Below are 12,852 nucleotides of genomic sequence, written 5' to 3'. Positions count from 1 at the left end.
AGACTTGACTTACTGGAATTACTGTAGATTTGAAGCCTTCCAGGTACTGGAGACTAGTACTGAGATCTCTGGTGTTTGCTGGTGTCAGTAAAGTGATGATGTTACAAGAGAGAATTGTAATGGTTGCCTTCTTATATAGAGGGGGGCTGAGCCAAGGCCCATTGGTCAAGCTGTGGGTCATGTGTTAACCTGGTGCCCTCTGGGTAACATGTGATAACATAAACATAACATGTGACATCTTACAGGTCCTTTAGATGACCTCTCACAGGTCCTTTATACTAACTATACATTAATACACTGACAACAATTCTATTACAATAAATGACAGTATAGTAACAGCAGATGAGACACTGCAGGAGAGCCCCAGGTCACTGAGGGATTCAAGCTGACAGGGCCTAAGACCCCAGCATCTGGAAGACCCCAAAAGCTACAGTCATTCCAGTAAGTCTATAGTCTATGTCTGCTGTCACTGAAACTAGTCAAGTCCTGCATATAGTCAAGTCAAGTCTAATCTCGAGTCAAGTTAATTACAAGTATATTGGTCCAGCAAGCTGCGAGGCCCTTCTGGGTCCTGGCCACCTCTCTGGGAAATCTGGCCTTAACTGTGAAGATAATTCCATCTGTCTTATACTCAGTAAAGCCTCCGTTTGACCATTACTGGTTGTGGACTCTCATTTCACTACTAGCAACTAGGATAGCGGAGAATCCGGGCGTGTGGTGTTCCAGACCCCGAAAACCACACTGGTGTCACAAACAGTAGGGGTTAACAACATCTTGCCCCCTGGGGTTAATACATTTTGATCCCACCGCTCACACCGCTACACCCGTTTCCCTGCCATACCACCGTGGGTCACCACAATATCATTCCACAGTCCTATCAGCTTGAGCCCCTGTATGTCCTCAGGGCTCACCTGCAGTGTTCCCCCATAATGTAATTAGTTGCACATTGAATGTAAAGGACCTTTGATATGGTCACATGGTTATTAGTCACAAGATAATGGTTGTTACCCAGAGAACACCACATGGCCGGCTTCCGTTATGTGAAGTATGCTCAGGCGCTGAGCACGCTTCATACCTGGTGGGTCCCCATTGCTATCAGCAACCAGGACCTGCAGCTAATACTGGACTTCGCTGATCGGGCTAATGTCCGGTATTAACCCTTTAGACGCTGCCATCAAAGTTGATTGCACCATCTAAAACGGGAGAATACACTTGCCGGTTAGCTCAGCGGGCTGTTTGGGACCGCCACGGTGAAATCGCATACCGAACAGCTGAGAGGACTGCAGGAGGGCCCTTACCTGCCTCCTCGCTGTCCGGTCTGTCCCTCGATGCTCCAGCCAGGCTCTGCAGGCTGGAGCAATCGAGCACAGATATCACTGATCAATGGTATAGGGGCAAAAGAAAAGTGTAAAAAAGTAAAAAATAAAAAGTGAATTAATGGGATTTAACCCCTTTAGTAATAAAAGTTTGAATCACCCCCTTTTCCCATTAAAAAAAAGTTAACAAAAAGGAAAAGAAACATATGTAGTACCGTCGCGTGCGTAAATGTCCGAACTATAAAAATATAATGTTAACCCCTTAAGAACCCATGACGTACCAGTACCAACGGGTCGAGCCCGGACCCGTGGCTAATAGCTATTAACCCTTTAGACGCGGCGTTCAAAGTTGCATGCCGCATCTAAAGTGAAAGTAAATCATTTCCGGTTAGCTCAGGGGGCTGTTCCGGATGTCCGTGGCGAAATTGCGGCATCCCAAACAGCTGTGAGACAGCTGGAGGGTCCTTACCTTGCCTCCTGGTGTCCGATCGCTGAATGACTGATCAGTGCCTGAGATCCAGGCATGAGCAGTCAAGCGGCAGAATCATTGATCAATGGTTTCCTATGAGAAACCATTGATCAATGTAAAAGATCAGTGTGTGCAGTGTTATAGCCCCCTATGGGAGCTATAACATTGCAAAAAAAAGGGGGGGGAGGAGTGAATAAAGATCATTTAACCCCTTCCCTAATAAAAGTTTGAATCACCCCCTTTTCCCATTTAAAAAAAAAAGATTAAATAAAAATAAACATATGTGGTATCGCCACATGCAGAAATGTCCGAATTATAAAAATATATTGTTAATTAAACTGCACGGTCAATGGCGTATGCGCAAAAAAATACCAAAGTCCAAAATAGTGTATTTTTGGTCACATTTTATATCATGAAAAAATGAATAAGTTCTATCAATACAAAAATGGTACTGCTAAAAATTTCAGATCACGGCGCAAAAAATGAGCGCTCATACTGCCCCATACGCGGAAAAATTAAAAAGTTATAGTGGTCAGAAGATGACAATTTTAAACGTATACATTTTCCTGCATGTAGTTATGATTTTTTCAGAAGTACGAAAAAATCAAACCTATATAAGTAGGGTATCATTTTAACCGTATGGACCTACGGAATAAAGAGAAGGTGTCATTTTTACTGAAAAATGTACTGTGTAGAAATGGAACGCCCCAAAATTACAAAATGGCATTCTTTTTTCAATTTTGCTCACAATGATTTTATTTTCCGTTTCGCCGTAGATTTTTGGGTAAAATGACTGATGTCAATACAAAGTAGAATTGGTGGCGCAAAAAAGCCATCATATGGATTTTTAGGTGCAAAATTGAAAGAGTTATGATTTTTTAAAGGTAAGGAGGAAAAAACTAAAATGCAAAAACGGAAAAACCCCGGGTCCTTAAGGGGTTAAGGACCAGGCCAATTTTATTTTTGTGTTTTTGTTTTTTTCCTCCTCGCCTTCTAAAATCCATAACTCTTTTATATTTCCATCTACAGACCCATATAAGGGCTTGTTTTTTGCGTGACCAATTGTACTTTGTAATGAAACCTCTAATTTTACCATAAAATAATTTTTTTAGGGAGGGAATTTGAATGAAAACCACAATTTTGCACATTTTGGAGGGTTTTGTTTTCACACTGTACACTTTACTGTAAAAATGACATATGTTCTTTATTCTGTGGGTCAATACGATTAAAATGATACCCATGACTAGATGCTTTTATATTTTTGTACCACTTAAAAAAAAATCTAAATTTTTTTGTTTTGACCACCTATCACTTTTTCATTTTTCCATATATAGGGCAGTATGAGGGGTCATTTTTTGCGTTGTCATCTGTACTTTTTATCGATACCACATTTGCCTATATAAAACTTTTAGATAATTTTTTATTAATTAATTGGGACCAAAAAGCTGCATTTTGTACTTTTTTTTATTTTTTACGTTTACGCCGTTCACCGTACGGGATCCTTAACATTATATTTAGATATTTCAGACATTTATGCATGCGGCGATACCAAATATGTTTAAAAAAAAAACATTTTACGCTTTTTGGGGGTAAAATGGGAAAAACTGACAATTTTCATTTTTATTGGGGGAGGGGATTTTTCACGTTTTTTTACTTTAAATTTTTACATTTTTCAACTTTTTTTTTACACTTTTTATGTCCCCATAGGGGACTATCTATAGCAATCATTTGATTGCTAATACTGTTCAGTGCTATGCATAGGACATAGCACTGATCAGTATTATCGGCTATCTTCTGCTCTGGTCTGCTGGATCTCAGACCAGAGCAGGAGACACCAGACGGATGGAAGCAGGTGAGTGGACCTCCGTCCGCCATTACAAATGATTGGATCACCGCGACAGCGCTGCGGGCGATCCGATCATCCATTTTAACTTGCGCATTGCTGCAGATGCCGTTATCTGTACTGATCACGGCATCTGAGGGGTTAATGGCGGACATCCGCGCGATCGCGGATGTCGGCCATTAGTGGCGGGTCCCCGGCTGCTGATAGCAGCCGTAACCTGCCATGTGTGACGCGAGCACCGCTCCAATGCTCGCGGTCATACACAGGATGTAAATGTACGTCCTGGTGTGCGAAGTACTGCCAAACCAGGACGTACATTTACGTCCGTGGTCGTTAAGGGGTTAATTGAATCACACGATTTTTGGTCAGTTTGTATACCCTAAAAAAATTATAAAGAGCAACCAAAAAGTCTCATTAAATCAAATGGTACTGATAAAAACTTCAGATCACGGAGCAAAAAATTAGCCCTCACACATCCCCGTATGCGGAAAAATAAAAAAGTTATAGAGGTCAGAAGATGACAATTTTAAACATACTCATTTTGGTGCATGTAGTTCTAATTCTAAGTAGTAAAATAAAACCTATATAAACTAGGTATCATTGTAACCATATGGATCTATAGAATAAAGATAAGTTGTTATTTGTACTGAAAAGTGCACTGCGTAGAATCGGAGGCCCCCAAAAATTACAAAAGTTTTTTTTCCAATTTTGCCCCACAAATATTTTTTGCTGGTTTTGCCATAGATTTTGTGGTGAAATGATTGATGTCATTACAAAGTACAATTGGTGGCACAAATACAAGCACTCATATGGGTCCATAGCATAGGCGTGCGCAGCCTATTGCATTAGGGTGTGCACCCTAAGGCACAAACTCACGCTGCGCGTGCGTATGTATTGTATATACACACACACACAGTTAGTATAGTTCCCCCACATTAGGTGTGCAGTATAGTTACTCCACATTAGGTGCAGTACAGTTTCCTCACATTAGGTGCAGTACAGTTCCCCCACATTAGGTTGTAGTTCCCCACCTTAGGTGCAGTATAGTTCCCCCACATTTGGTTGTAGTTCCCCCACATTAGGTACAGTATGGTTCCCCCACATTAGGTTGTAGTTCCCCACCTTAGGTGCAGTACAGTTCCCCCAAATTAAGTTGTAGTTCCCCACATTAGATGCAGTATAGTTCCCCCACATTAGGTGCAGTACAGTTCCCCCACATTAGGTTGTAGTTCCCCACATTAGATGCAGTATAGTTCCCCCACATTAGGTACAGTATAGTTCCTCCACATTAGGTGCAGTACAGTTTCCTCACATTAGGTGCAGTACAGTTCCCCCACATTAGGTGCAGTACAGTTCCCCCACATTAGGTACAGTACAGTTCCCCCACATTAGGTACAGTACAGTTCCCCCACATTAGGTGCAGTACAGTTCCCCCACAATAGGTGCAGTACATTGCCCCAACATTAGGTGCAGTACATTGCCCCCACATTAGGTGCAGTACATTGCCCCCACATTAGGTGCAGTACAGTTCCCCCACATTAGGTGCAGTATAGTTATAATTGTAGGGAGGAGGGCAAGTCTAGAATTTACCATGAGGCTTACGGGACTAATTCTACCCCTGATCTCATATTTGCCAAGGGGTTCAATGGGCGGAGCCAAAGCGTTGTCAAAATTATGTTTGGCCTAGAGTGTCAAAAATCCATGCACCAGCCCTGACTAGACCTCCCACTTGTGTGTATGTTTGCTGGTGTTTATAGGGAGGCATTTGATGTGGATGTGCAAAAAATGGTAAGTTGAATGGTAAAACTCATGTTTTTCTTTACTTGGCAAACAGAAGAACGCTTTTACTATAAGATGGGGGCACAGAGGGGGGAATAGTCCAAATAGAATTTTTTTTTTGCACCAGATTGCTTGAAAAAGTGATGCGGCACACTGCGCTCTATGTCGGGCTAGAGCTGATTGTGGCCGTCTGCAGTAGTTTAGCACTATGGCCCCCCAGCCAACAGAGCGCTGGGCGCTGCTATTCCACGGGCGATATTTGAATATCAGATACAGCATCTGTATAGGTATTTATAATTAAAAATAATAATAAATAAAAAAATTAAAATAAAAAAATGGTGCACAATGGTGCATAAAAGGCAAAACTACACATCACTTTTCAACCAATCTGGCGCAAAAAAAATTTGCCAAGTAAAGAAAAACATGAGTTTTACCATTCAACTTACAATTTTTTGCACATCCACATCAAATACATCCATTATACATACACTGTACAGCAAGCATACCTCCATTATACATACACTGTACATCAGTCATACATTCATCATACATACACTGTACATCAATCATACATCCATTATACATACACTGTACATCAATCATACATCCATTATACATACACTGTACATCAATCATACATCCATTATACATACACTGTACAGCAAGCATACATCCATTATACATACATTGTACAGCAATCATACCTCTATTATACATACACTGTACAGCAAGCATACCTCCATTATACATACACTGTACAGCAATCATACATCCATTATACATACACTGTACATCAATCATACATCCATTATACATACACTGTACAGCAAGCATACCTCCATTATACATACACTGTACATCAGTCATACATCCATTATACATACACTGTACATCAATCATACATCCATTATACATACACTGTACAGCAATCATACATCCATTATATATACACTGTACAGCAAGCATACCACCATTATACATACACTGTACATCAGTCATACATCCATTATACATACACTGTACATCAATCATACATCCATTATACATACACTGTACAGCAGTCATACATTCATCATACATACACTGTACATCAATCATACATCCATTATACATACACTGTACATCAATCATACATCCATTATACATACACTGTACAGCAGTCATACATTCATCATACATACACTGTACATCAATCATACATCCATTATACATACACTGTACAGCAGTCATGCTTCTATCATACACAGACACATATACTGTCCAGACATGCCTTTACAGATGCCTCTCCCTGCTTCCCCCTCACCCACCCCTCTCTTTACCTGTCCCGGGCGTCCCCTCAGTTCTTTGCCCCACTCACCAGTCAGCTGGCCTGCTTTCTGATGAGCTCATACACGGCTGAGGATGGTGGCCGGTGCAGTAAGTGGTTGTGACACAGTGCGCACTCGCACAGGCTGTATCTGACTGTAGCCGGCCACCGTAGTTTAGCACTGTGTCCTGCTACCCAACAGGGCGCTGGGGCGGGCGCTGCTATTCCGCTGGCGATATTTGAATGTGCGGTGTCTGTCGGGGGAAGGAGTCACTCACCACCCCCTTCATGGACCAGTAAGAAGGTGACTGAGCGGGCAGGTTGGGTGGCTGAGCGGGGGGCCCCTGTGGGCTGCTCAGTGGCGGCCGCGGATCCCCCCCTGCCCTGGGCTTGATTAGGGTGTGCCCAGGCACACCCGGCACACCCCGTGCGCACGCCTATGGTCCATAGGTGCAAAATTGAAAGCGTTCTGATTTTTAGAAGGTGAGGTGGAAAATATGAAAGTGCAAAAATGAAAAAAAACTGTGGTCCTTAACCCCTTAAGGACCACGGACGTACAGGTACCCCTGACGTCCTTGTACTTAAGGGCCAAGGGCATACCTGTACGCCCTTGGGAATTCCGGACCTCTCCGCTCGCCAGGCAGGTACCGGACCGGGGTGCCTGCTGAAATCATTCAGCAGGCATCCTGTGCGATTCCGGGTCAGTCGGGTCCCCCAGTGACTCAGAAAAAAGAGTGATAGGTGCCGTCCGACACGGCACCTATCACCCTATAGCAACAGGAGGGAGTTGGTACTGGTGCCACCTCACGATTGTCCTGATTCGTCGGCTGTTACCTGCCAACGAATCAGAACTCCTGCTGTGGGGATGTCCCTAACGGCACCTATTCCGGGGGGCGAGAGCGGGTGCCGGGAGTGAGTACCTGGAGTGGGGACCCCCGATCCCCGACAGTGGTGGTGGCGGCAGGCAGGATCCGGTAGAGCAGCAGCAGGAGGTAAGGCCGTGCCTCCTGCTGTTGCTTAGCAACAACTCCCAGCATGCACAAAAAGGCATGCTGGGAGTTGTTGTTATGCAACAGCAGAAGGCACTACTACAACTCCCAGCATGTCCTTTGGTAGTTTGTGCATGCTGGGGGTTGTAGTTATGCTACAACCTATGAAAAAGTGTGCCTCCAGCAATTGCATAACTACAACCCCCAGCATGCACAAACTACCAAAGGGCATGCTGGGAGTTGCAGTAGTGTGCCTCCAGCTGTTGCATAACTACAAGTCCCAGCATTCCCTTCGGCTGTAAGTTTGTTACCTAACTCAGTATTTTGCAACCAGTATGCCTCAAGCTGTTTCAAACTACAACTCCCAGCATGCACTGATAGACCATACATGCTGGGAGTTGTAGTTTTGCAACACCTGGAGGCACACTGGTTGTGAAACACTGAGTTAAGTAACAAACTCTCAGTGTTTTGCAACCAATGTGCCTCCAGCTGTTGCATAACTACAACTCTCAGCATGAATGATCTGTCAGTGCATGCTGGGAGTTGTAGTTTTGAACAGCTGAAGGTTTGATCCCCCCACCCTATGTGAATGTATAGGGTACATTCACACGGGCAGGGATTTACAGCGAGTTTTCTGCTGCAAGATTGAGATGCGGCAAATTTGCCGCCGCAGCTCAAACTCCCAGCGAGAAACTCACTGTAAACCCGCCCGTGTGAATGTACCCTAAAAACACTACACTACACCTACACATAATAAAATGTAAAATACTACATATACACATACCCCTACACAGTCTCGTACGGCACTGTTTCCAACACGGAGCCTCCAGCTGTTGAAAAACTGACTGTCAAGGCAACAGCCACTGACTGTCAAGGCATGCTGGGAGTTTTGCAACAGCTGGACATACCCTGTTTGGGAAACACTGCCTTAGGGTATTTTGGTGGCGGAAGCAAATCCCCAATTTAGGCCTCAAAGCACATGGCGCTCTCTCGCTTTAGTAACATAGTTCATAAGGTTGAAAACAGATCAGAGTCCATCAAGTTCAACAAATACCCCTCATAAGTCCCTACTGAGTAGAGTTGATCTAGAGGAAGGCAAAAAAATATACTAGAGGTAAAAATTCCTTCCTGACTACAAATATGGCAGTCAGAATAAATCCCTGGATCAACGTTCTGTCCCTATAAATCTAGTATCCATAACCAGCGATGTTATTACTCTCCAAAAATGTATCCAGACCCCTTTTTTAATTCTTTTACAGAGTTCACCATGACCACCTCCTCCGGGAGAGAATTCCACAGTCTCACTGCCCTTACAGTAAAGAACCCCCATCTGTGCTGGTGTAGAAACCTTCTTTCCTCAAGACGTAGAGGATGCCCCCTTGTTATAGATACAGTCCTGGGTAGGAATAGATCATGGGAGAGATCTCTGTACTGCCCCCTGATATATTTATACATAGTTATTAGGTCTCCCCTAAGCCTTCTTTTTTCTAAACTAAATAACCCTAATTCTGATAATCTTTCTGGGTACTGTAGTCCTCCCATTCCCCGCATTACTCTGGTTGCCCGTTTTTGAACCCTCTCCAGCTCCACTATATCTTTCTTGTACACTGGTGCCCAGTGCTGTACACAGTATTCCATGTGTGGTCTGACTAGTGATTTGTACAGCGGTAGAATTATTTCCTTGTCGTGGGCATCTATGCCACTATTGATGCACCCCATGATTTTATTAGCCTTGGCAGCAGCTGCCCGACACTGGTCACTACAGCTAAATTTACTGTTAACTAAGGCTCCTAAATCCTTTTCCACGTCAGTCGTCCCAAGTGTTCTCCCATTTAATACATAATCCCGGCTCGGATTTTTCCTCCCCATGTGCATTACCTTACATTTTTCAGTGTTGAACCTCATCTACCACTTCCCAGCCCAAACCTCCAACCTATCCAGATTCATTTGTAACAGTGCACTGTCCTCTATAGTGTTTACCGCTTTACAGAGTTTAGTATCACCTGCAAAGATTGATACTTTACTATTCAACCGCTCTTCAAGGTCATTAATAAATATATTAAATAGAACAGGACCCAAGACTGACCCCTGTGGTACCCCACTAGTAACAGTCACCCAATCAGAATAAGTACCATTAATAACTACCCTCTGTTTCCTATCACTGAGCCATTTACTTACCCACTTGCACACATTCTCCCCCAGCCCAAACCTTCTCATTTTATGCATATATACCCATATATCCATATATACTCATTTATACCCATATATCCTTCCGCAGTGCGGCCTTCAGACTGGACTTTCCATAAAGACAAACTCCTCCCCCTTTCCGTTTTGTCCGATCCTTCCTGAATAGACTATAACCCTGTATGTTGACCGCCCAGTCAAAGCTATCGTCCAACCAAGTCTCTGCTACACCTACTATGTCATAATCCTCCTCAGAAATGTTCAACTTCAGTTCCTCTGTTTTATTGGTCAGACTTCTGGCATTAGTCAACATGCAAGTCAATGGTGTATGTTTTTTCTTCCTATGAAGCATATCCCTATTAACTATTCTAACCCCTCCCTCTGATCCACTCCTAGGTAAATTAATAAGTCCCCCCTCTCTATCTACACTATCTTCCCCCTCTTTGCTGTAGGTTCCCTCCCCCCCAGTCCCTAGTTTAAATACTCCTCCACCCTTCTAGCCATCTTCTCCCCAAGCACAGCTGCACCCTCCCCATTGAGGTGCCGCCCGTCCCTACGGTAGAGCCGTTATTCGACAGTGAAGTCGGCCCAGTTCTCCATGAACCCCAACCCCTCCTTCCTACACCAGCTTCTGAGCCACTTGTTTACCTCCCTAATCTCCCGCTGCCTCTCTGGTGTGGCTTGTGGTACAGGCTTTGGAGCCCTGTTGTATTTCAAGGCAACAGTTTATTGCCACATATGGGGTATTTCCGTACTCGGGAGAAATCGTGTTACAAATTTTGGGGGGCTTTATCTCCTTTTACCCCTTATGAATAGGTAAAGTTGGGGTCTACACCAACATGTTATTGTTAAAATGTTTTATTTTTTACACTAATATGCTGGTGTTGCCCCATACTAAAAATTTTCACAAGCGGTAAAAGGAAAAAAAGACCCAAAACATTTGTAACATAATTTCTCCTGAGTATGGAAATACCCCATAAGTGGACGCAAAGTACTCTGCGGGCGCACAACATGGCTCAGAAGTGAGAGCGCACCATGTACATTTGAGGCCTAAATTGGTGATTTGCACAGGGGTAGCTGATTTTACAGCGGTTTTGCCATAAACGCAAAAAAAGAAATACCCACATGTGACCCCATTTTGGAAACTACATCCCTCATGGAATGTAACAAGGGGTATAGTGAGCCTTAACACCCCACAAGTGTTTAATGAAAATTCTTCAAATTTTGATGGAAAAATGAAAAAAATAAAATAAAATTCACTAAAATGCTGGTGTTGTCCAAAATTTTTCATTTTCACAAGGAAAAATAGGAAAAAAAGCCCCCCAAAATTTGTAACCCCTTTTCTTCTGAGTAAGAACATACCCCATATGTGGATGTAAAGTGCTCTGCTGGCGCACTACAATGCTCAGAAGAGAAGGAGCGCCATTGGGATTTTGAAGAGAAAATTTGTCCGGAATTGAAGGCCATGTGTGTTTACAAAGCCCCCATAGAGTCAGATCAATGGATCCCCCCCACATGTGACCCCATTTTGGAAACTACACCCCTCATGTAATATAATAAGGGGTACAGTGAGCATTTAAGCCCCACAGGTGTCTGACAGATTTTTGGAACAGTGGTCCGTGAAAATGAAAAATGTAATTTTTTATTTGCACAGCCCACTGTTCCAAAGATCTGTCAAACGCCAGTGGGGTGTAAATACTCACTGCACCCCTTATTAAATTCTGTGAGGGGTGTAGTTTCCAAAATGGGTTCACATGTGGGGGGGGGGGGGGGGGTTCCACTGTTCCGGCACCACACATGTCCCCCGACTTCTATTCCAAACAAATTCTGTCTCCAAAAGCTCAATGGCGCTCCTCCTCTTCTGAGCATTGTAATGCGCCAGCAGAGCACTTGACGTCCACACATTGGGTATTTCCATACTCAGAAGAAATGGGGTTACAAATTTTGGGGGTCATTTTCTCTTATTACTCCTTGTAAAAATGTAAAATTTGGGGGAAAACCAGCATTTTAGTGAATTTTTTTTTTTTCATTTACACATCCGACTTTAACAAAAAGTTGTCAAACACCTGTGAGGTGTTAAAGGGGTACTCCGGTGAAAACCTTTTTTCTTTTAAATCAACTGGTGGCATAAAGTTAAACATATTTGTAAATTACTTCTATTAAAAAATCTTAATCCTTCCTGTACTTATTAGCTGCTGAATACTACAGAGGAAATTATTTTCTTTTTGGAATGCTCTCTGATGACATCACGACCACAGTTCTCTCTGCTGACGTTATTATAATAATAATAACGCTTTACTTATTGTTGTCCTTAGTGGGATTTGAACCGCTGAGCCACCATGCTCCCCTTAGCATACATCTGCTATGCATGGTTGCTAAAATGGACAGAGATGTCAGCATAGAGCACTGTGCTCGTGATGTCATCAGTGTTCCAAAAAGAAAGGAATTTTCTCTGTAGCATTCAGCAGCTAATAAGTACTGGAAGAATTAAGATTTTTTAAGAGAAATAATTTACAAATATGTTTAACTTTCTGCCACCAGTTGATTTAAAAGAAAAAAGGTTTTCACTGGAGTACCCCTTTAAGGCTCACTGTACCCCTTGTTGCATTCCTTGAGGGGTGTAGTTTCCAAAATAGTATGCTATGTGTTTTTTTTTTTTGCTGTCCTGGCACCATAGGGGCTTCGTAAATGCGACATGCCCTCCAAAAACCATTTTAGCAAAATTCGCTTTTCAAAAGCCAAATGTGACTCCTTCTCTTCTGAGCATTGTAGTGCACCAGCAGAGCACTTGACGTCCACACATGGGGTTACACATTTTGGGGGCCATTTTGTCCTATGATCCCTTGTAAAAATTTAAAATTTTGGGGAAAACTAGCATTTTAGTGAAAAAATAAATCATCTGCACATCCAACTTTAACGAAAAGTCTTCAAACACCTGTGGGGTGTTAATGCTCACTGGACCCCTT

This window comes from Hyla sarda, chromosome 5 (genome assembly GCF_029499605.1).
Source record: "Hyla sarda isolate aHylSar1 chromosome 5, aHylSar1.hap1, whole genome shotgun sequence".
NCBI classification, from domain to species: domain Eukaryota; kingdom Metazoa; phylum Chordata; class Amphibia; order Anura; family Hylidae; genus Hyla; species Hyla sarda.
This window is presented reverse-complemented; position numbering follows the sequence as displayed.